Here is a 22,606-nt window from a genome sequence, read left to right on the forward strand (position 1 = left end):
GGGGGCAGATGCTCAACTCAGGAGCTGCCCCCTGGTGGTCAGTACACTCCCACAGGGGGTGCACTGCTCAGCCAGAAGCCATGGCAAGCACAGTGGCAGTGGTGGGAGTCTCCCACCTCTGCGGCAGCACTAAGGATGTCCAACTGATGGCTTAGGCCAGCTCCCCACCTAAGCCATCAGTCAGACATCCCCCAAGGGCTCCCAGACTGTGAGAGGGTGCAGGCTGGGCTGAGGAACCGCCCCTCACCCGGGGCACGAATTTCATGCACCAGGCCTCTAGTGGAATATAATGTTGCTATAAAAAAGAGAGACTAGCTCTTAGGGAAACTTTTTATGAACTATTAAGGCTATCATGTTAAGTGAAAAAGAGCAAAGTGCAGGACAATATATAACATATATTGTTGTCATCTGCACCCCAAAGCAGGGAGATATATACAAGTACTTTTATATGCATAAAATATCTCCAAGGAAATGCAGACTGCTGCAGCCACTGTGGAAAACAGTATAGAGTTTCCTCAAAAACCTAAAAATGTAACTCCCATTTGACCCAGTGATCTCACTTCTAGGAATATATCCCAAGAAACTAGAAACACCAATCAGAAAGGACATATGCACCCCTCTGTTCATAGCAGCACAATTTACCATAGCTAAGATTTGGAAACAGCCTAAGTGCCCATCAGCAGGTGAGTGGATTAAAAAACAGTGGTACATCTACACAATGGAATACTACACTGCAGTAAAAAAGGAGAAATTCTTACCATTTGCAATAGCATGGATGGACCTGGAGAGCATTATGCTAAGCAAAATAAACTAGTCAGAAAAAGATAAATATCACATGATCTCACTCATTTGTGGTATATAATGAACAACATAAACTGATGAACAAAAACAGATCCAAAGACAGAGAGGCATTGATCAGACCGTCAAACCTCAGAGGGAAGGTAGGGGAGGGTGGGGGAAAGGGAGAGAGATCAACCAAAGGACTTGTATGCATGCATATAAGCCTAACCAACAGACACAGACACCAGGGGGGTGAGGGCATGAGTGAGGCGGGTGAAGGGCCAATGGGGGGATAAGGTCACATATGTAATACCTTAATCAATAAAGAAAAAAATATCCCCAAGGATACACAAGAAATTTAACCTTGATTGTTTCTAGTGAAGCAAACTGGATGTCTGGGAAAGGGGGATTAGATGCAGACTTTTCACCGTGTGCCATTTTGTACCATTTGAATTTTTATCATCAAAATAAATAAAACATTTTAATCAAGTGCCCCAATTGTTGATAATAAGTGGCACTTGTATTGTGCTCTGGAGCCTCACCAAATCCCTGTGGAAGTAAGATGGCACCCAAATTTCTGCCAGCTCCACAGTCACCCCCCAAGCAGTTGCAGGGACTCAGTGCCCCGAGGTGTCCCGTCATTTCTGAAAGCTCTGGAGGTGCCTTTCAAACCAGCTGCATCCATGCTTTTGCTCCCACTCATCCTCCCAGCCGCCCATGCTCCCTCCAAGAAGGCCTCTTGAAGTAGGCTTACCTCAACCCTGCCATTGTCTGTTTCTCCCAACATCTCCTTTCCCTGGAGGCCTGGTCCCTGGCAAGGCAGGAGAAGAGCCAGCAACCCTGCTCCAGGATGCATTTGTCTCCCTGATCCTAAAGCAGCTCAGAGTCTCATAATCTCTCAAATATTTCTATCAGCAACTAGTCCTAACTGCCAGTCTGTAAAGATCCAACTGACTCCACAGGGCTGATAGGAAACAGATTCCCTGACACCCATCTAACCTCCACTTTTTTTCGGAGTGGAGGGTTAGATGGTAGAGGGGTTTCTTCTTCTGCCATAAATTCCTCCCTCAAGAGCAAAACAAATGTGAGTGGTAGAGGCTGGTAGAGAACAAATGTGATCTATAACACCTACCAGTACAACCTATAAACAATTTTTGATATCTTCAACACTTAAAAAAAACACAATTTTGGACAATTTATTCCTTGCAAGAACTGTCACCTTAAGATCTTCCTTGATATTTTCCACTACTCTGATTCTGACCCTTATTAGCCCAAATTCATGAGAGCTACTGTTCTGCACTTGCCTTCAGCCCATCTTGGCTCCACCCTACACTCTGATGCTGTAGACTCCTTCCTAAAACACTCAGGTGGATCACATCTGTAGAACTGAGTGTCCTGAGACAATCATACTTTTCAAAGAACCCTTGAAAGTTAGAGCCCATGCAAAGAAGGCTGGCTGGGTTGATTAGCCTGGAAAATGTGTAATGCATTCAACATGCTATGTGGAAGTTGCTGGGCTGAAGTGGGAGAGAGGCATCCATAAGGTACAGTCCTAGTTCTCAAGGAGCCTGCAGGACAATGAAGACTACAACACTTTTACACACCATGGCTGCCATATAAGGCATCACATGGCCCATGGCATAAGCTATGTGCACACAACATGCTATGAAAGTTCACAGGAGAGAGAGGTTTCATCTAGCTGGAGGGATCAAAAGAAGTTCCCGTAGCTGCAATAAAATATGAAGTGGGTCTTGAGAAAATGGTAGCATTTGCATACCCAAAGAAGGAAGAGAAATGCCTGGGCCAAACCAGAAAGAAACATCTGGAACATCTGGTGTTCGGCTCGACTGGAACACAGAGCCAGTGAAGAGTGAGGTGGGAAATGAGCCTGTGCTGACACTCAGGTGGCTCCAATAATGATAATGACTACCATTTGCATGGACCTTTATAATTTCTGTAGCTCTTTCCTGTGAATTGTCATCTGACCTTCACAAGGACCCGACAACTTAGAAATTTTCATGTAAAGAACCTAGGCCTCAAAGGTAGTTTGAAGTAACTCCCCCAAGGTTACTCAGGGGCAAAAGTTGGTTGTAAGTTGGGAAACTACAGAGTACTTTGCATGCAAAAGCACTAAAAATACCACAAATATATGTTGGTTGGCCCCCAATTGCCTGAGGCTAACTTTAAGTTTGTTCTCCTTCATAGTTTTAACATTCCCCTTAAGTAAATAATTTTCCAAAATTAATTTGCATTATGAGTCATTTCTTAAGGTTAAATTACTTCAGGTGAGTTTCAGGTTAAACTTCAGCCTTGATCCTCTAAAAATTATTCAAATTGAGAATTACTGATAGGTGAATTCTATCTATTCCTTTAAGCCAGCTCACCTATGCCAGTGTTTCCAGTCTTATAATTTTTACAGCTGCTCTGAAGCCCTTAGACTAATCTATAATAATAAGAGTGTAATATACTAATTAGTCTGGACAACCTTCCGGACGAAGCTGGGCTGCAAGAAAAACCCTGGTCCCAGGTGCCAGCGGGAAGCCAGAGGGAAGCCGTGCCGACAGGCAGGTGAAAAAAGGCCAACTCTTGAATGAATTTCGTGGATCGGGCCTCTGGTTAGTATGATAAACAGGGAGACATTTTATCTTCCCCCCACCTTTTTTTTGGTTTTGGTTTTTGCTGTTTTGTTTTTTAATGAGGATCAAAAGACTTAAAGTGACTCCAATATACCTTTAACAGACAAGTGAATGAATTTCTTTATTACTTCTTTCCTGAAATTTCTCCACACTGAGGGGCCACTTTAAACTGGGGTGATATAACTGACCTGGTCCAGTAGTGAATAATTGCTTCCTATGCAATGCCTATTGTTAGGTAGCGGTTTGCTTTTAGTATTTACATTTTCTGTTTCCTATTTGTAAGTAGATTTTTTAAATGTATTTGTTTTATTTTGTTTTAGTTTGCCTTGCTTTGTTTGGGGCCAGGGAGGGTTGCTGAGTAAATCACTACTGTAGAGAACGTGCTCAACTCTAAAGGGTGAACCCCTCCCCCACACTGGCATCGCTCCCCGCCCAGGTCCTGGGTGTTCTGAAGATGTTTGCCAAGTGAGAGACATAATCACACTTGTGAACCTAGGATTTTCTACAGCTCAGTGCTAGAGCTTTCTTCATTTTGTGATACAAAGAGAAGCACTTGGAGGCAAGGATGCTGATTCATTTGTTGTCATTCCCTTTGCAGGGCCCAGCTGGAAACTATATAGTGGATTCTTGCTATTCATGGTAGTTATGTTCTATAAAGTCACTGCAAACACTGAACCAGTGAGTACGGAACCACTGTTCCGAGGGGAAATTCTGGGGTGGATTCCTGAAAGCCTCTGGTCACAACATTTTCATCAACCAATTCATATATGACCTCATTTTATATTTGGTTCAGTGTAAAAGCACCTTTTTAAATACTGACAGTTAATTGATTAGTATAACTCATGGTCAAAAGCATGGTAACTCACCCCAAATGAGGCTTATCTAACTCATCTCTTCTCCGAAAGGTACATCACAGCTTTCCTGTGCTTGGGAACAACAGACAGCTCTCCAGCTCCACACTTGGGGGCCACTTTAAACAGCAAAGTCGCCAACAGAAATGCAGGAAAATGTGGCACTAAAAAGATCACAGAAAGGATATCTGTTTACAGTATCAAACCAGAAGGCAGGGGTCACCTTGCTTGACCTCAGCAGGGAACAACAGACAATCCAAGTATTTCACTGCAGCATGTCCATAAATGTCTGCTAGTATCCACCTATGTCCACAGCGAGTATTGATTTTGGTTGACAAATACATTTTAGCAAGTATATAGATTCACAAACACAGAATCTGCACATAACAAGGATCAACCAAATACTGAAAGTGTGTGTGTGTGTGTGTGTGTGTGTGCGCGCGCACGCGCGCGCACTTTATGGAAAGAACTCGGAACTCTGTCTGAGTTTGGGCCATGTTGGGCCTGTGTGCAGCTGGATCAGGGCCACTGCTAGTCTATAAGCTGCTTTCATGTGGCGCCCCCTCTGGGAAACCTCAGCCCCACAGCACACAGCCTGGGGAACAGACACTGCAGAGAAGAAAAGAAAACCTCTCCCAGGGGAGTGTAGCTTTGCCTCAGCAGCCAGGCTTTGCTGATAGAGCACAGACAGGATTGCAGTCCCTTCTCACCCCCTGGGCTATGCAACCTGCAGAAGCGAACTTGCTGGCCTTATAGAAGAATGCAGTAGGGGCAGGCCGACTTTGTCTCAAAGCAGAAATTAATCCTTCACATAGGCCCTGTCAAGGGGCCACCAAGGGAACCTCTATGTCAGCATTTCTGGTTTCTGACTTGCGTTTCGCTCCAGGCCTTAGGTTTTTTTAAAAGCTTCTGTATTTTGTTTCCTAGGGCTACTGTAACAAAGTACCACAAACTGGGTGGCTTAAAACAACTGAAATGTTATCTAGCAGCTCTGGAGGCCAGACGTCTGAAATCAATGGTCAACAGGGCCATGTTCCCTCTGAAGGCTCTAGGGAAGAATCCTTCCTTTTCTCTCCAGCTTCTGGTGGCTCCCAGCATTCCTTGGCATTCCCTGGCTTGTAGCTGCCAAGATTGCTTGTAGTTTCAATCTCTGCCTCATCTTCATGGCCTTCTCCCCTGCATGTGTCTCTGTATGACCTCTCCTCTCCTCATAAGGACACCAGTCATTAAATGTAGGGCCCACCCTAGTCCAGTAGGACCTCATCTTAACTAATTATGTCTGCAAAAACTCTATATCCAAATAAAGTCACATTTTAAGTTTCCAGGTGGACATGAATTTTAGGGGGAAACAATATTCAATCCACTACCTCCCCTATAAATGAAGTCTGGGGGGGGCGCATAATATTGGGGACCCTTTGACCAGAGCTCTGGATTTCTCTCACAGTCTCCATTACTGCATTCCCCCCAGGTTTAGGTTTTCTTTCGTCCTCTCCAGATTTAAGGGTTTTGAATTAATGGTAGTTAAGGAAAAGAAAATCAAATGGCAGGCACAAGAAAAACACTAAAAATATTTCACCTTGAACGTTTATGCAGATATGCACTTTCTCAATAATATCTTAAAGTTTGCCATGACCCAAGGGTAAATTCCAGGGGACACCAATAGTCTGGGCTTTAGAATTACCACAAAAATAAAACAGGAGGTTAGACATTAATGACCCCTTTGGCCACACTATTTCCCACAGACTCAGGAACACAGGCACTGCACAGTTTCCCATCATAGCACACAGTGTGTTCTGACTCGCTCTGTAGGAGAACACACCCTTTAGTCTACTTCAGCCATCAGAATCTTGACCATGATACTGACATAAGTCAAGTCGGGACAAGTAGACCTCTACCTACAATCGTCCAACAATAACTAAAGTCTAATGGCAACAAAATAATTTTTTAAAATAATTAAATCCAACACCCTGTATAATAACTACCAGACACAGTTTACTTCACAAGCTTTTTGGGCTGCTTAGCATCCCTCCTCCTCCAGTAGCTTATGAGTGGCAGGGGGAGTTAACTCCACCCCTGCCTCCAGGCGGACATGTGAACTGAGCCTGGCCAATGAATGCGCTGAATTCTTCAAGCAACAGAAATTGGGTAAAAGATGGAAGTCAGACACATTCAGGGCCAATGGAAAGCAATGTGACAGCTTATGGGGCTTGGAGGAGAAGGCCTGAGCTATTCCTGTTGGGTGTGTGGAGCTGCTAGCTGCCACATTGCCACCATGGAATTACTTCACAATGAAACCAAGATGAAGAACAGAAGAGTTGAGGAAAGAGTGTAGAATAAGAGTTGATGGCATCATTTGGGCCCTGCATCTAAGCATAGCTGAAGCTGGGACAGAATAAGCTCCCTTTTTCGCTCATTTGAGTTAGGTTTTGTGTCATTTGCAGTATCTCAACTGATATGGCATGACACAACCAACCATATACGACAAGTATGAGGACTTATCCAGTAGGTTCTGACATCAGGCTCCATTCCTCACTAGGGCAAAGAAGATGATTCTGAGCTAGTGTGGCCGACATCCCCCTGAACACTCATTTGGGTCCCTTTCTCTGGGTCTCACATTGCTCTTATTCTACTTGGTCTCATCTTCTGTGGGGTGTTTGTTCTTGATCATTACTCAGTCTTTGCTTACATATTGGGACTTCTAGATTCAACTCTCACCACAACCCAGGTAGACAGAGAAAATGTAATGTGTCTAGTTTACCAACAGCTAATCTGATCTTTCCCCTCTGGAGTTTCCACCCAATGGTTAGCAAGAAAAATTAACTAAACCCAGTTTAAACTTACTCTGATCCAATCAGCCATACAGTTTCTTTAGGAATACACAAACTCATTTGAACAAAAATTCTCAGTTGCTAACACAGCACTTCCCCTTCTCCTGCTTCTCTCCATAAGATGATCTCTGGATGCATGAGAGGAAGGGAGCTTGCTCACCTGTATGTCGATGTAAATATATCAGAGGCCTTGGTTGTGGCATTCTCAACCCCCTCCAGTGTCTGGATACTATCCTTTTTCTACCCAGGAGAAATCTACAGAGCAGATCTCTCCCAGGTCTTGTTTATCTTGGTCAGAATTAGCATCCACCTCAGATTGCCCTGGCATCACCTTGGCTACCACTAGTGACAGGTACTGCACCTTTGCCCACCCACCATCTAGTTCAGTGCCCTGAAAATCCAATGCTAGTCTCTACAATGGGTGACCATCTCCATTTGCCATAGTGGATGCCATGGCAGGCCCCTGGCTGCCAGCTCAGTGTCCACACCTGATGACCAAAGGTAACTTGAGAAAGCAAGCCTACGGGGCCTCCTAAGGCCACCTGTGCCACAGGTTGACTTTAACATGGCTGTGTCCCAGGCTGGTCTGTGGCAAACTCTGTTTTCAATGTGGTACTCATCCTGCCTGACCCCCCACACCCAAGTGTAAGCCTGGAAAACACAGTCCAGCCAACATAGGCTCAGCTGTGTGCCTGTCCTCACTCCTTTTCTTCTCCTGTCTACATTTTTCAAGCAGAACACATACTCTGCCTGTACTTCAGAAAAGACATGCTCTGATTTGTAGTTTGCTTCTCCCTGATCACTCCCTCTCCACCAACTCCAGCTAAGCCTGGCTTTCCTCTCTGCTGTGGGGAAACGTCCAAGCTAAGTTGTCCAAGCTCAGTTGCATCTTCAAAAAAAAAAGAAGGATGCTGCCCTGGCCAGTGTGGCTCAGTTGGTTGAGCATCACCCCATGCACTATAAGGTTGCCAGTTTGATTCCCAGTCAGGGCACATGCCCAGGTGGCAGGCTTGATCCCCAATAGGAGGTGTGCAGGAGGCAGCTAATTGATGTTTCTCTCTCACTAATGTTTCTCTCCCTCTCCCTTCCTCTCTCTAAAATCAATTTTTTTTTTAAATTTTTAAATGGGGGGTGGGAGGTAAAGAGGTGTGACTATTTGTTTTTCAAGACAATGGTCCGACTTGCACAGCTATTTTATTGTTAAAGGATCAGATTCTGAATGTCAACAGCTGAATATAAAGTTGTTCTTCCTCTTCGCATTCCTTCAACAGCTTTTCTCATTTCCTCTGTGGCCTCCCATCCCCAAACAGGAGAATGTTTGGGCAGATTAGAGACGGGCGGTCCAAAAGAACATTGTGCAATGATGAAAACACTCCACATCTGTGCTCTTCAAAACAGAAGCTACTGGCCAGATGTGGCTACGGAACACTTGAAATGTGGCTAGGGGGCCTGAGAAACTGACTTTTTAATTTATTTCATTTTAATTAATTTACACTTAAATAGCCACCTGGGGCCAGTGACTACTATATTGGACAGCACAGAACTTGAGTCAAGGTTTCATATCGTGACCGGAAAGGGGCATGGAGCAGATCTTTCTTGGGCCAAGTAGTGTGTGGGTTCTTGACTTCATGATTTTTAGAGTATGATTATTAAAGCACAGGACAGTGAAACAAAGGAAGGGCTTAAGGTAGAAGAAACAGGAGAGAGAAAGACAGGAAAAAATGGGGGCCTTGGATTCAGGTTGAGGAGGGTTAGCCTGGGACGGGCTGCCGCTCCCATTGCTCCCCTGGTTGCAAGTCTCGTGGGGTCCCTTAGAGTTTAGGAGAAAAACAGCAGAGATACAAGGTTCGGGTGTGCCCTAGCAAGAGCACACTGTGACTCCTTTGTCTTGAGGCTTTTTATCTCTTTGGCCAACAGGAATCCTAGGGAAGCTCTTAGGGGAGAGTCTTAACAGAATATTCATTAGCTTTTCAGATGTGTCCTTCAATATGTCGATTCATTAAAATGTGTGTATAGAGGGGTCAGGGGTTAATTTCTGGTTAGTTTCATTTTTATAGAACATCATCAAAAATGTCATTGAAGAGGGACCTGGACCAAGGCCATTTTCTCCCGGGATGGTCTGGAATGTATAAACCATTTGCTCCTAAGTATCCTTGGTTAGGGAAGATAAAACCTTGTGATTCATTAGCTGGCTTTAAATTGCTCAAATTGTTTGGCCTTCTTTAATTATTTTGTCGCAGTTTCCCTTATTCCACTTGCCAAGGAATTTCCCTAACTTCTTACTATCCTGCCACAATGTCAGCAAGACAAAAGAGAAAGGCACAATCATCACAATAAAATCGGGCACCTCCCATTCCACTTGTGAATGGCGGTGTAGTTGTACAACCCTCATTCCAGTACAAGCACTCAGTGTGCTTCACTACCTCGCACGCAGACCTTCCCATCTTCACCCACAGACGAGACAGCTGATGCCTGGTTTTACAGCACTGCACATCTCACCATCTTCTAAAATCTCCTGCAAGTGGTGCATGCTGTTTCTAAGAAACAGATTCATTTTTAAAAAGAAATTATAGTTGACACACAATATTATATTAGTTTCAGGTGTACAGCAGAGTGATTCGACATGTATATGCCTTATGCGAATGGACCCTCACAATAAGTCTAGTGCTCTTCTGGGTCCACACATAGTTATTACAATATTATTGACTTTATTCCCTATGTGTACTTTACATCTCCAAGACTAATTTAGTAACCGGCAGTTTGTGCTTCTTAATCCTGGACCCCTGACTTTCTCATACAGAAATCTTCCTCGTTTTTTCTCCTCCCCCCACCCCACTCTCCCTTTTGAGAGTTTTTTTCTCAGTATCAGGGTGGCCAGCATCTCAGAAACCTTTAGAAGGCAGGTCAGTGAACAGAGGAAATAGCTCAGGAAAAGCCTGCTCCCCTGGGGCTGCAGGTCATAGGAGAAGGGCACCCGCTGGTTTGGCTTATTTTCCTTGGGAAGTGTCTGTCATCCTGGCCTCCTTTGGCGTCTGCCTGCCTGCGCCCAGATGAGTGCTGGGGGCTCCTGTCTGTATTCATGGAGGCTGCATTACAAGATAATCTGGGGGAGCTGGGAAGGCCATGAAAGCAGGGGGAACCCCCTACTTTCTCCCCCAGTTCTGAATTATAAAACAACAAAGTCACTGTGCTGTGCTCCTGGACTCACCCAGGGACAAGGGACGGGAAGGAGGAGGGAGAAAAAAGCACCCTCCCCACATAGGACTGCGGCTCGCAGAAGCGGTCCCACTGCCAACGGCACACTGGTTTGAGGAAGAGTGACTGTCAATGGCAATGAGAAAAAAGTGTATTTGTACAACTTTCCAGCACTTTCTTGTACAGCATCTCACTTAAACCCTCTAAAGCACACAGCATATTAAAGCCCTGGATTGTGGGAAGTGGAAGTTGAGTTTCTGCAGAGGTCAGTGTCCTGTTTGAAGTCACACAACAGGAACTAATGGGGCAAGTTGACTGTCCCCTGAGTCCTGGGTGGCACGGGGCTGGAGACAGGTACAGCCACAAAGATGGGGGTGCCAGGCATGACATGTTGGAGGGACAGGGGGAATAGTCACCGGGAAAAACTCTTGAGAGGACATAAGACATATTCTAAGCCTGAGCCGGCACTAAGCTTGACAATATTCAGTGAGCAATACCTCTGTCCTGCGCCCTGCCTGCTACCGGCCCTTGGGCAGAAACACAAAACCCCTATGGCCACAAGACATTTCTCAATCCGCTGAGTTATTTGTATGTGCATGACCTCATTTGATCTTCACAGCAACCCTGAGATATAAGGAGCCAATCAAGCATATTATACCCTTGATGGTAAATATACAATTACATATTATAGAATATAATTAATTTATAATATAAGGATGTTATATAATGTAATATAGTATCATATAACATAACATAATTAATATAATATAATCCTATAAAATAAAGAGCTAATATGCAAATGGTCATCATGCCCTCACACCCTCACACCACACCAGGGTGGGGGGACCTGAGGCCACACCAGAGGACCTGAGGCTGCTCTGGGGGACACGAGGCTGTTCCCCTTGCCTGGCGAGGCTTAACGGGGGACCTGAGGCCACACCCCCCACCCCAGCACTGGGCGAGGGACCTGAGGCTGCACTGGGGACCTGAGACTGCACCCCCCACCTGGCAGAGCTTGATGAGGGACCTGAGGCTGTGCCCCTTGCCCTGTGGAGCTTGACAGGGGTGGGGCCAGCCGGATCTGGGTCTCACAATTTCGAGGCATGCCCGGGTGGGCGGGGACTTGACTCTGAGTTCCACGGTACAACTCAGACTCTGACAGGAATGAGATTTTCATATACATTTTACTAATTTTATTTCATCTCTGACACTTCTATTATAAAGGGCAAATAGCAATATTAAAATATTTCCTCTAATTAATTCCCTTTTAATGTGCATGGATTTTATGCACCAGGCCACTAGTATAATATAATATAATAAATATAATATAATATGATATAATATAATAAATATAATAATATAATATAATCTGCAACTCAGAACGATGCAGAAACTTACTTCATGTCAAACAGCCCAGCGGTGACATGGAGGATTTTACCCCCCACCCCAGTTTATAGACTGGGGCACTCCCACTGCATCAGTGTCCTCTGCCAGGGACAGCACTAGTGCAGACCCTTCAGGCTTTTTGTCCCACCAGCTCAGCACTTCCTTCACTCTGCTCTGTGCCTTGCCTCCTCTCCAACCACTGCAGCAGGAAGGAGTAGGTGCCTGTCTGATCAGTCCCCAACTAGGTGGTGCCCCTTCTGAGTGCCCGCCCACAGGGAGCCTGCACCCCTGTCCTCTCAGTGGCCACAGCCAGCCCAAGCTGTGAGCCTGTGTTGTGTGAGCAGGGAGCCCAGCCTGTGCCAGGCCTACCTGCCCATTTGCTGGGACATGTCTCCCTTAGTCACCACATTCTCTTCCCTCAGGACTGCTCTGCAGAGCTTCTCACTAACAGACTGCTGGGCCAGGCCACTCTGCAGCCAACCACTGCACCAGCAGCCTCCCCAGGAAGCTGTCTGCAGGAGGAAGCTTCATTTCCTGAAGGTGCCATCACCCAAGACACACCCTCCCTGCTCTTCAAGTGCCCCAAGGTCTGGGCATCGCGAAGGGTGGGCAGCTGCTGTCTGAGGAGAAAGCTTACCCAGAAAGCTCTGGGCCTACCAGCCAGCTGCATCCCCCAGGCAGGTGGATCCAGCGGGGAGGTGCATTGTCTCAGATGGAGGTGTTCTGGGAAGAGGCTCAGAGTTCCTGGAGCATCCTGGGTACTCTCTGTTTTGGCTCCCCTGAGTACCCAGGGTGCTCTGGAAGTACACTGGTGCCTCAGGCCTGCTTCCTTGGAGCTGCTCACTGGGAGAGAGTGGAGCCTCTGCAGCCACACTACCCCAGGCTGTTGACAGGAGGCCTGTAGAGAGGCAAGGGAGGGGGCGTGGAGGCACAAAGGCCTGCATCCCCCCTGCCTGAGCTGGGTGCCCTGAGACAAGCCAGGCCAGTCTGGTCCTCAGGCCACTTCTCTGCCCCTCACTCCTTCTGCGCAGAGAGAACATAATGCTTAACTAGCAGCTCTCATCTATGCGCCCATTCATTGAGTATCCACTGTAGGCCAGACCCTATGCTCAGAGCTGGGAACACGCTCGGAGGAAACTGGCAGGGCCCAGCAGTCCATCCATTCATGTCTGTGGACTCTGCGTGATGAACGCATGCCCTTTGCTCAGGGCTGCTGTGAGAGGCTTGAATGAGATGACGCAGGGTAAGCACTTTGTACACTATGAAGGGAGTATCCAAAAGTCAGGGCTGATTTGATTATGGCTGTGACGGGAGCAGTGCTCTGCAGGGCAGCTCCCAAACAGGAAGGGAGGACACTCCCTGTGTCCTTAGGAAGAGCCCCTGTGTCCACCAGGGAGAAGGCACTCACTAAGAACAGAACAGAGATGGGTGACAGTACACAGACACACCCACTGAAGAGCCCAGACCTGCTGACAAGGGATCCCCCAGGCTCTGGAGGGGAGTGTGGGCCTTAGAAAGAAACTATGCTAACCAGATGCATGGGGGCCATCTGTTCAGGCAGCAATGATCTTTCCAATGTGAAAAATCAGAATTTCTTTATAATTCTTATAAAGAAAAGTAGTTGTTTTCTCCAGGTCACAGTCTCCCTCTTGCCTCCTGACTTAGACACAGGATTTTCTGGAACTTGGCTTCCATTTCTCTGTCCTCAAAGTGTGCGTCAGCTCTCCTTCCACTGCCCTGAGGCCCAGAGGTGTATCATTTCCTAAAAGTTCTTCCACATTTCTGAACTCAACTTTTGTAAAAAGTGAGGAAATTCTGCCAACATCCCCTCCAAGCCTCACCACCCAGGAGAGTTGCATTCTTTCAGGCTGAATCCTTCCCACGTCAGTGAGTCATCTTTAGGAGAACTCACTACCTTCACATCTTCTCTGCCCCAGACCTTGCATGGAGAGATGGAGAGATTAGGGGCCATAATAATTTTCTTGTTCTACAGAGCAATTCATTTCCAAAGATGAGATAATCACTTGAAAATACTAATGTGGATGAAAACCTGACAAGGTTTAAAACCTGACACATTAAAACCTGACAAGCTCAGGGGAAGGCAACATGATGTGTCTTACAAACTCAGAGACTGTAGGCAACCACATCACAGGTACTTGAGTCCTAGGCTTGTAGCTTCTTTCACAAAGGTCAGTCTTTACCTTAACTGAGCCTATAGATTGTCTTTTTGCATCTAAGATAACATACCTTTGGAATGTCAGAGTAATCTCATTTCCCAGACCCCTTGGGTCACACCTACTACACCAGAGCACAAACCCACAGAACTCTTCATTGTTATCTTTTTCCCCAAATACCATCTCCATGTGCTGTACGTGTTCATTATTAACTATCGTGTACCACCAATGTAAAATAGGTATGTGTCTCTCCATTTGGCATTTTACCCAATCCCAGAGATTCCCTGCTCCCCTTTGCTGGCTCCAGCCCCCTTAATCTACCACCAGAGGATTTCATGTAACCCTCCTCATACTTACTTCTTTTGTGCTAATGTATAAAATAAGGTGCAAAACTGCCAGTCTCCAGAGTATTTTCTCAATCCACTGAGGTTTTGCTTCCCATCAATTGTCATCAGTTTGGCCCAAATAAACATAAAAATTCTCTACAAGTTTGGACATTTCTTATATTGACGCTAATCACCACTAAAAGGTCGACAAAAGTGAATGAGAGCTCCAGGGCTGCCTAAGACAGTGCTTTGCCAAAAGACAGACAGACAGACACACACACACACACACACACACACACACACACACACACTACCTATGTGCGCATTCCCTCCCTAATAAAGCCATTTGGGGAAATGATGGATTTAAGATGCCTTTGTCAGGGCCCAAAAGATGGAATCCTCACCTCTTTCCTGGCACTGGTGGAGAGATAAACATTCCAACAGTGGAAGGCAGTGTGGTGGGGTGGAAAGAACATTGGGCTGGAAGTGAGATCAGGTTCCAAAGTCCAGGTCCTCCTTCACTAGCTACATCCCTCCACCTCCTGGGCTTTGGTTTCTTCAGGTAGAAGTCCAGAGGGTCTACACAAAGCTCTGTAAGATTCACCCCAACTCTGAAAGTCTATGACTGATACAACAGTGACTCAGGCCTCTCAAATGGAAGGGAAAGAGAATTGCTCACTGCCTCGTGATCTGGTATAAGGCCACTAGGGGAGAAATTTAAATACCGTTCTCCAAGGAACAGAAACAAGGAGAGGCCTCCTAACTCAAGGAGTCAAGAAAGGCTTTATCTTCTAGGACCTTCCACAGTACTACCATCTCAGTCACCCAGACAGCCTGGCAAGGCTCTGACATCTTGGAGTGCCTTTCTTCGATCTGAAATGGGACTACATCTTGTCTTCACTAGGACCCCTGTCACATGCCGAAGTCACAGATACAATGGATTGGCACTGCTGGCCTGCTTCCCCATTGTTTTGAACAGCAAATTCTCCTCGGTTTTAAAACAGGCCTCATGAGTCAGAATTGAGGGCTGCTGGAATGGAAACACTTTTTTCTGTTCTCTCTTTGTAGGGCCTGGATCTACCAGATGACAGCCACCATCAAAGATCAGTAGGCACCAAACAGCTAGCTCCCCCAGGCTGATAAGGAGATGAGTGATGCTTTTCTGAGGAAGTTACAGATCGATGGGGTTTTTCTATCAGCTTAGAAGTCAACCCTGTCAATCCATTGCTCAACCTCCAAGCTGTAATTGGGAACAGATGACTTTGCTCACTGACAGGCTAAATAGAAGCAGGACGTTCCCACTGCTCTTGTGCATCATCAGTTAGCTCTCAGATAGAGAATAGAAGCTTGTCAGGGAGGTACAAAGCAGAAAGAAGCCCAGGGGTGAGTCAATTCTCAGGGGGGCCTCAGCCTCAGCCAGAGGGATGCAAGCTCTCCAAAGGCTCAGACTGGAGAGAAAGTCTTGAGAGCAAAGCTAACTGATGTAGAGGACCTGCTCCTAAAACTAGCTGAGATCTTTGGGACTGAAGTAATCACACTGCCTGCAGCCATCTCGTACGGCTACATCTCTAATACATATTTTTTCTTGTGACTGTCACCCAAGTGCAAGTTATGGATGTGCAATTGGATATTGATACCCTGAGAGGGATGACAGTATGGCAGCAGCCTCTGACTAGCTGAGCTCTTCCCCTGAGGTTCACTAAGATTCTTCCTACATGGGTTTCCCATACCCATAGTGGTCAGGAAAGGCCTTTGCAGAGCTCCCAAAATGCCAGGATTTCCCAGTCATTGAGAAGCAGCCAGCCATGAACAATGAGAGATAGCAAGAGGGAATCTGGCCCCTCTTCCCCATGGTGCCCTAGTCATTGTTAGAGACTGACTGTGCGTCCAGGAAAGGCAGCCACCCACTGTCCCCATGGATGTCTCTATCAAGGCCCAGAGAAACAGAAACTTGGCTGGGAGGCCTGAACTGAATACGGTTAAGTCTCCCATTAGGGTCTCCCTTTAGTGTCTCCAGAGCTCTCCCGATGCTGGAAGAGGCTTGGGTGGAGAAGGTGGAGGGGGAGTTCCTATAAGCACCCTTCTCACTTCATAAGCATGTTTCACTCAGAAGCCCTCTATGGCTCCCTAACAGAATGTATTCCAACTGCTCCCTGGATTAAAGCCTCTCAAATCTGGCCCTACCTGACCATCCCAATATGTCTGCCAGCATCGGGCACAAAGGTGATCTCAGCTAGCATGCTTCCTCACCCCTGCTCATACCTCAGTCCAGGCCGACGTTCACAGGCTCCCATCCTTCTAGCCCTCACCCCCACTCACTACACATGTGAACTCTGCTCCCTGGCCTCCACCCCCATCCAAACCAACCCATCCTGCAAGCCACATAAGACCCAGCTCTCCCAAGAAGTGTTACCTAACCATCCAGCTGACACTAATCTACCTCTCCTCTGAAGTACTCTAGTTCTTGCTCTTTGGTACCCCTATTGGAGGAACTTGAAGTCCTGATGTAGCCTGTGATTAATAGTTTTATGACTTCCATTAGACTATAACAGGGGTGGGCAACCTTTTTGTGAGTGCGTGCCAAAACCAGCAAAATCTCTGACTCAAAATTCTTCTGAGTGCCGACCCTAATTTTTTGAGAACTTGTTACACCTACTTGCTATCTCTTAAGGTGTACATATGTGAAGAACCTTGAAGAAATAATAAAATTCATTCGAGCAACAAAAACACAGTATATGACAATGAAAAATACATTTATTTTTTAATGTATACATGTTATGTAAAATTATTTATTTATCTAAGATGCACCTACACTGAATTTATCTGAAAAATAAAAAAGTCGATATTAAGAAAAAAATTGTAAATGGAAGATTATAAGAGAGGGTTTCGCGTGCCAGCAAAAGTTACTGGCGTGCCATGTTTGGCACACATGCCAGGGGTTGCCCACCCCTGGACTACAAGCTTGGAAGGGGAGAAAGAAACCCTTTGCACTTTTCAAAATATCATTTTTATAAATGAATGGACTCTAGACTTAATTACCAACCTCTGAGCAGCTTTACAATCTGGAACTGCTGCACTGGGGTAGGATGCAGTTGGAGCTGGCATGGTGAAGAGGTTTCTGCTTAAGAGCCCTTGCTCTGGCCTTGTACGTATCACCTTCAGCCTTGTGCCAGTTCCCTGACACAGAACTTCCCAGGTTGCATCGGGTCGATAGCTCATCTGTGTCACTGCACCACTCTAGAGAGTGCCAGTCACTTAGACCACAATGGGACTTAGGCCCCTAGAGTTGCTCAGTGCAGAACCCGCACAACCACATTTGGCTATACTGTGCAACTTCCTGTTGCCATGGTGACCAAAGGTCCATCTTTTTAGAGCTGTCCAGTTATGGCCACTAGCAAAGAAAAGGAGATGACGCAGAAGATGAGGTGAACTCCGAGTTGGGTTGAACATTCAGCCTGGGGCCTGAGAAAGAGCCAGCTTCTGCTCCTCGGCACTCCATCCATGGCCCATGTGCCAGGAATCACACTGAACCGCCGCCTGCCATCTGGTCCTACCCTTCACTCCCTCCTCACGATGAAGAAACTCTGGGCAAGGCTTAAGGCCAAACCAAGGACCCAGGGGCCACCTAAGATGAACCAGATTGCTGTTGCCTCAGATTCTGATCATTGCCACCATATATTTGAAAACATAACCAAAAATATTAGAAACACCTGAATTTCAAATGAGTTCCCAACTTCACAGCCCCTCTTCATTTTCTCTGCCCAGAGAACATCCTGACCTCATGGACTGCCCACACACTTGTGGAGCCCATTGCCGAGGGACCAAGCCTTTAGTCATCCTATTAAGAGTTTCCAGACAGTGCGTAAGCATGGGCCATTTTGCAGCAAGCAGGAAATTATCAGTAGAAGTGGAAGTGACAGGGTGTTTAGCAAACATTAAACCAAGGAAGCCTAAAAGGTCTTTGAGCATCGTTAAATAAACATTTAGGATGACTGAGAGGGCAGGATATAAAGTGGAAAGGAAAGTATAAACACTTTCTGTGGGTGGGGAAGGCTTTCTCTTTCTTCCAACCTCATCTGATCATAAGGCTATGAGGGCACTAGGAGTGGCCTGAGTAAAGCTATCTGATGCTTAAAATTAAATTATCCTTTGTAAGATGGAGTACCAGTCATCAAGCATGCAGAGGAAAGGAATCATTTCTCTTTGTCTCAAAAGGTTTGAATCTGATATTCATGCCCTACGATGCTAAGCAGCACCTAGGTCTGAAATGGTCCCAGGACCACACCTGACTCAGGGCCTCACCCGCCAAGACACCTCAACTGGAATAAGCAACAAAGAAACCAGCATTGGGACCCAATGGGCCCCACTGAGTGCCAAACACCTTATTTAAGCTTCAAAACAATCCCTATGACCTAAGTATTTTTACAAAGGGGGAAACTGAGGCTGAAAGAGATGAAAGTCACAGAGTGAGTGGCAGAGCCAGAGTTGAAACCCCAATCCATGTTTCTTCAGAGCCCACTCTTTCCACACCACCACTCTACATTTCCATGAAGCACCATGAGAGGCTCACACCAGCCCCTCTCAAAGGTAACTCAAGGGAGAATGAAGACTGTGAGAGAAGGGGCATTGGAAGGCCACGCCCAAAGTGACAGGAGCAACCACTACAGTGAAGAGGACTCTGATGGCAGATATCACAGACCTTGACAGCTTCAGACACAGTGTCTGCTGGTCCTCTTTGCCTCTCTGAGGGTTCTCAGCGGCTAATTTGCGGGGGATTAATTTCTCACATGGCTCCAATCAACCCAGGGAAAGGGCAGTGGAGAGCAAACTGAGTCAGAGGAAGGGTAGCCAGCCCACCAGGTGCAGGGGTGAGTTCTGGTAACCTCACCATCAGCAGAGAACTTGGAAGTCTTCCCTTGTTTCTGCCATGGGGGCTCAAGTTGGCTAATAATCTCCTTGCTTTTTAGATTTCCTTATTTCCCACAAACAGAAAACATAGGCATAAGGTTAGTGAGTGTGTCTAACACTCACATACACACACACACACACACACACACACACACTAACCCCTCCATGAACAGCTAGGATGGCTGAACACCAGAGACCACACAGGCCCACCTCCCACCAAGGGGCCTTCAACTGTACCTTCTAGATCTAGTAACTGGAGTACTTAAGAACTTAACATAGCAAAGCAAAGCCAGGCAAGTAAATGAATAATAATCCAATAAATGCAAGAGAAACATCAACAGACCAGATGCATCTAGCAGCGTCCTTCTCGGTGCCTCAATGACAGACTAGGCCATTCTCTGCATTAATAGACTCATCCCATGCCCCCAGCTCCCCTACCACCTCCATCTCCAAAGCTGCCCTGAGGCTCCCCATTCAGTAGTTAGGAAGAAGTAGCTGCCAGTGCCCAATCTGCCCCTCCATCTGCCTTTACAAGTCAGCCAGCATCTTGTTCTTTGCCCTCTCTCACCCTTGTCACCCTGCTCCAAGTTTTTGCAGCATCCCAGCTCTGGCTCACCTCATGGAGACTTCCCTTCCTCCTCCTCCAGTTTCCCACATTGCTGCCCTCCCTCAAGGCCCTCTCCACCTTGCTCTTCATGAAGACTCCCTTGACCACTGTTGGCCACAGGGACACCTCCCCCTGAATCTCTCTGGCCTTTTCAAGCCAGGAGGTTGGCTGCCTCCCTCCGTGCTGAGGAAATCAGTCTTGACTCTTCATTAAGATCCTAAAGCCTTGGAACCAGAGACCACAGCTGCTGTTTCTTTGCCACCTGGCACACGAGAGCATGTGCGCTGGTCAGGAAAGGAACATCTGTCCTTTCGTGATTAAGCCAGGCAGGCGGTGATCACTGCCACCGTGCGGGCAGCTCGGCTTGGCTCTTGCTGGATGGCCCCGTCCAAGGACTAAGCAAACATGCCCCAGGGGGCCAGGAGCTTTCACCAAACCCCAGCGCCTGTCCAGATGGGGAACAGCTTCCACTTTTACCTCCGAAATCAAACTTGGACCTCATTTTTGTTGTGTTGAACTAAACACAGTGACACCGAGAAAAGGAAAAGAACTTTAAAATAGCATTCGCCATGACATATTGAATCAGTTACGAACTTCCACAAACAAGGTTTGAGCTTCTCCAAATCCAAGCTATTTTTGTAGTATAGTGGGACTCAAAGAATACACCATTTGTGTGATTACAACTGCTGGCAGGGCCTCGCTGAAGCCGGAACATATGTGTTTGCTTCCCTGGGCTGGGATCTCTAACTCTTTTTGTTTTAATCCAATGACACATATCATGTGTGAGGCCCTCTCCATATGGATGTTTTTCACAATACTGAAGAAGTTCCCAGGTTAGGAACTGAGCTCCACAAATCACTGGGAGAGGTGAGTTGGGAGAGCAGCCGGTTAGCAGTGAGGCCCGCTGTGTGTGAATGGGAGGCTGCAGCTCCTGAGCTAAGGTCTGCAGGAGAGAGCCTGTGGGCTCAAAATCCAGTCCTGCCACTTGCATCTGTTTGCACTTGGGCACGTTACTGACTCTCTCAGTGTTTTCATACCTGTAAACACACACGCGCGCGCGCACACACACTGTTTCCTAGGAGCTTCCATAACAAAATACCACAAACTGGGTGACTTCAAACAACAGAAATGTGTTCAGGAGGCTGGAAGTCCAAAATCAAGGTGTCATCAGGGCCATTCTCACTCGCAGGCTCTAGGGGGGAGTCCTAGTTTCTGGTTGCCACTGGCAATCCTTGGCTTGTGGCTGCATCGCTGTAACCTGAGCCCCCATCATCACAGGGCCTTTTTCTCATGCCTGTGCCTCTGTATCTGAATCTCCCTCTCCTTTCTCATATAAAGACACCAGCACTGGGTCTAGACCCACCCTAACTCAGTATGATTTCATCTTACTTTGATTACATCAACAAACACCCTATTTCCAAATAAGGCTACTTTGACAGGGGGTTAGGATTTGAACATACCTTTTTGGAGACACAATTCAACCCACTATAAGGGGAAAATAATTTATGCCTCTCTGTGTTTTGCAGGTTAAAAGCACAGCAAAATCACAGGTGCACAATTTTAGTCCCATGTGCATAATAATCTAGGACCCACTGAGTCATGGTAAACTTGAGCTGTACAAAGATGGATCCTAAAGAGCCAGGAGCAGGGCATGGCCCTGCAGTTAAGTCCCAGGAAGTGGTGTGCAAGGGGGCAGGTGAATAGTTGCAGTGTGTTATCTGGTGGTCCCTCTGGTTTACAGCAGGCTGCTGGGATTATAGGCAACACAATCTGGCTCCCAGGAAAGAACTTGACTGGGTGTTTGGATGTTCAGCATGTGAGTGAGACCACATATTGCAGAATTAATTCAACTATCTAGTAATACACACTGGCTGAGCACAAGGATGGGAGAGAAGAAACCTACTGAGCACAGAAGTACCCCTGGCTTAAGGACAGAAAGACCACTTGCTGGAAAGGACCAGAGATGGGTCATGAGACAATGGTCAATACTGGCGCTGGACTGAAGTTGGACTGTTGTTTAGGGAAAATCCAGAAATGAGAAGGACTCCACAGACACAACCATCACAGTTCTCTCCTAAAAGTTAAGAAGTAGTGATATGCCAGCTCAGGGAACCCTGCTTCACTCTCAGTATCTCTCTGTGGCCCTCATGTAAATCCTACCCATTATTCAAAGACCTGGTCCAGGAATCAGCTCCCCTAGATACCTTCCCTGCCTATTCTAACCTCCTTAGTCACCATATACTTGAACCATGCCATTTACTCTATAGAACCATTGGTTCTATAGGTTAATCTCTTCCCAAATGGACCACGAGTCCATTGAGAGCATAGATCATGCCTTATTTTCACTACTGACATGAGCTCAAGTGTGATACTCAAGATAATAGTAAGTATTCAAAAAATACTTGCTATTAATTTATTTTTCACCTATCCTCCTTTCCATAATATTATAGATTTCAACAGAAGATGAAAACTGCATTTCAGGGAGTAGGGTGGGAGAAGGGGGGCGGGCAAGACACCAGTATTAACCCTTAAAAATTTTTCTGTTTTCAGAAATTAATTATTTTAATATTACAGCAGATTCCAATAACTAAGAATACCATACTATTCCATGATTGAATTGGAAGCCTCCTATCTGATTGGGGTAAAATCCCTCATCACCCTTAACTACAACTACTTATTGAGCAATTACTATGTGCTAGACACTATATTAATCATAGGCGATGTCAAGAGGAAGAGCTTGCTGCCTTTAGGAAACCAGCATGCATATTGGACTTGTTATAAAACAATATTGTCCAACTGAAGACATTCTGCACCCTGCTGACCTATTTGGCAGGGGTTGGCCATGGAAAAGAGCTGAGTCCATTTGCTGGAAAATGAATTAACCAGGGGGGAAAGTTTTCTGAATTCAAAAGAGG

The sequence above is a fragment of the Myotis nattereri genome (assembly GCF_964212035.1).
Source record: "Myotis nattereri genome assembly, chromosome: 2".
NCBI classification, from domain to species: Eukaryota; Metazoa; Chordata; class Mammalia; order Chiroptera; family Vespertilionidae; genus Myotis; species Myotis nattereri.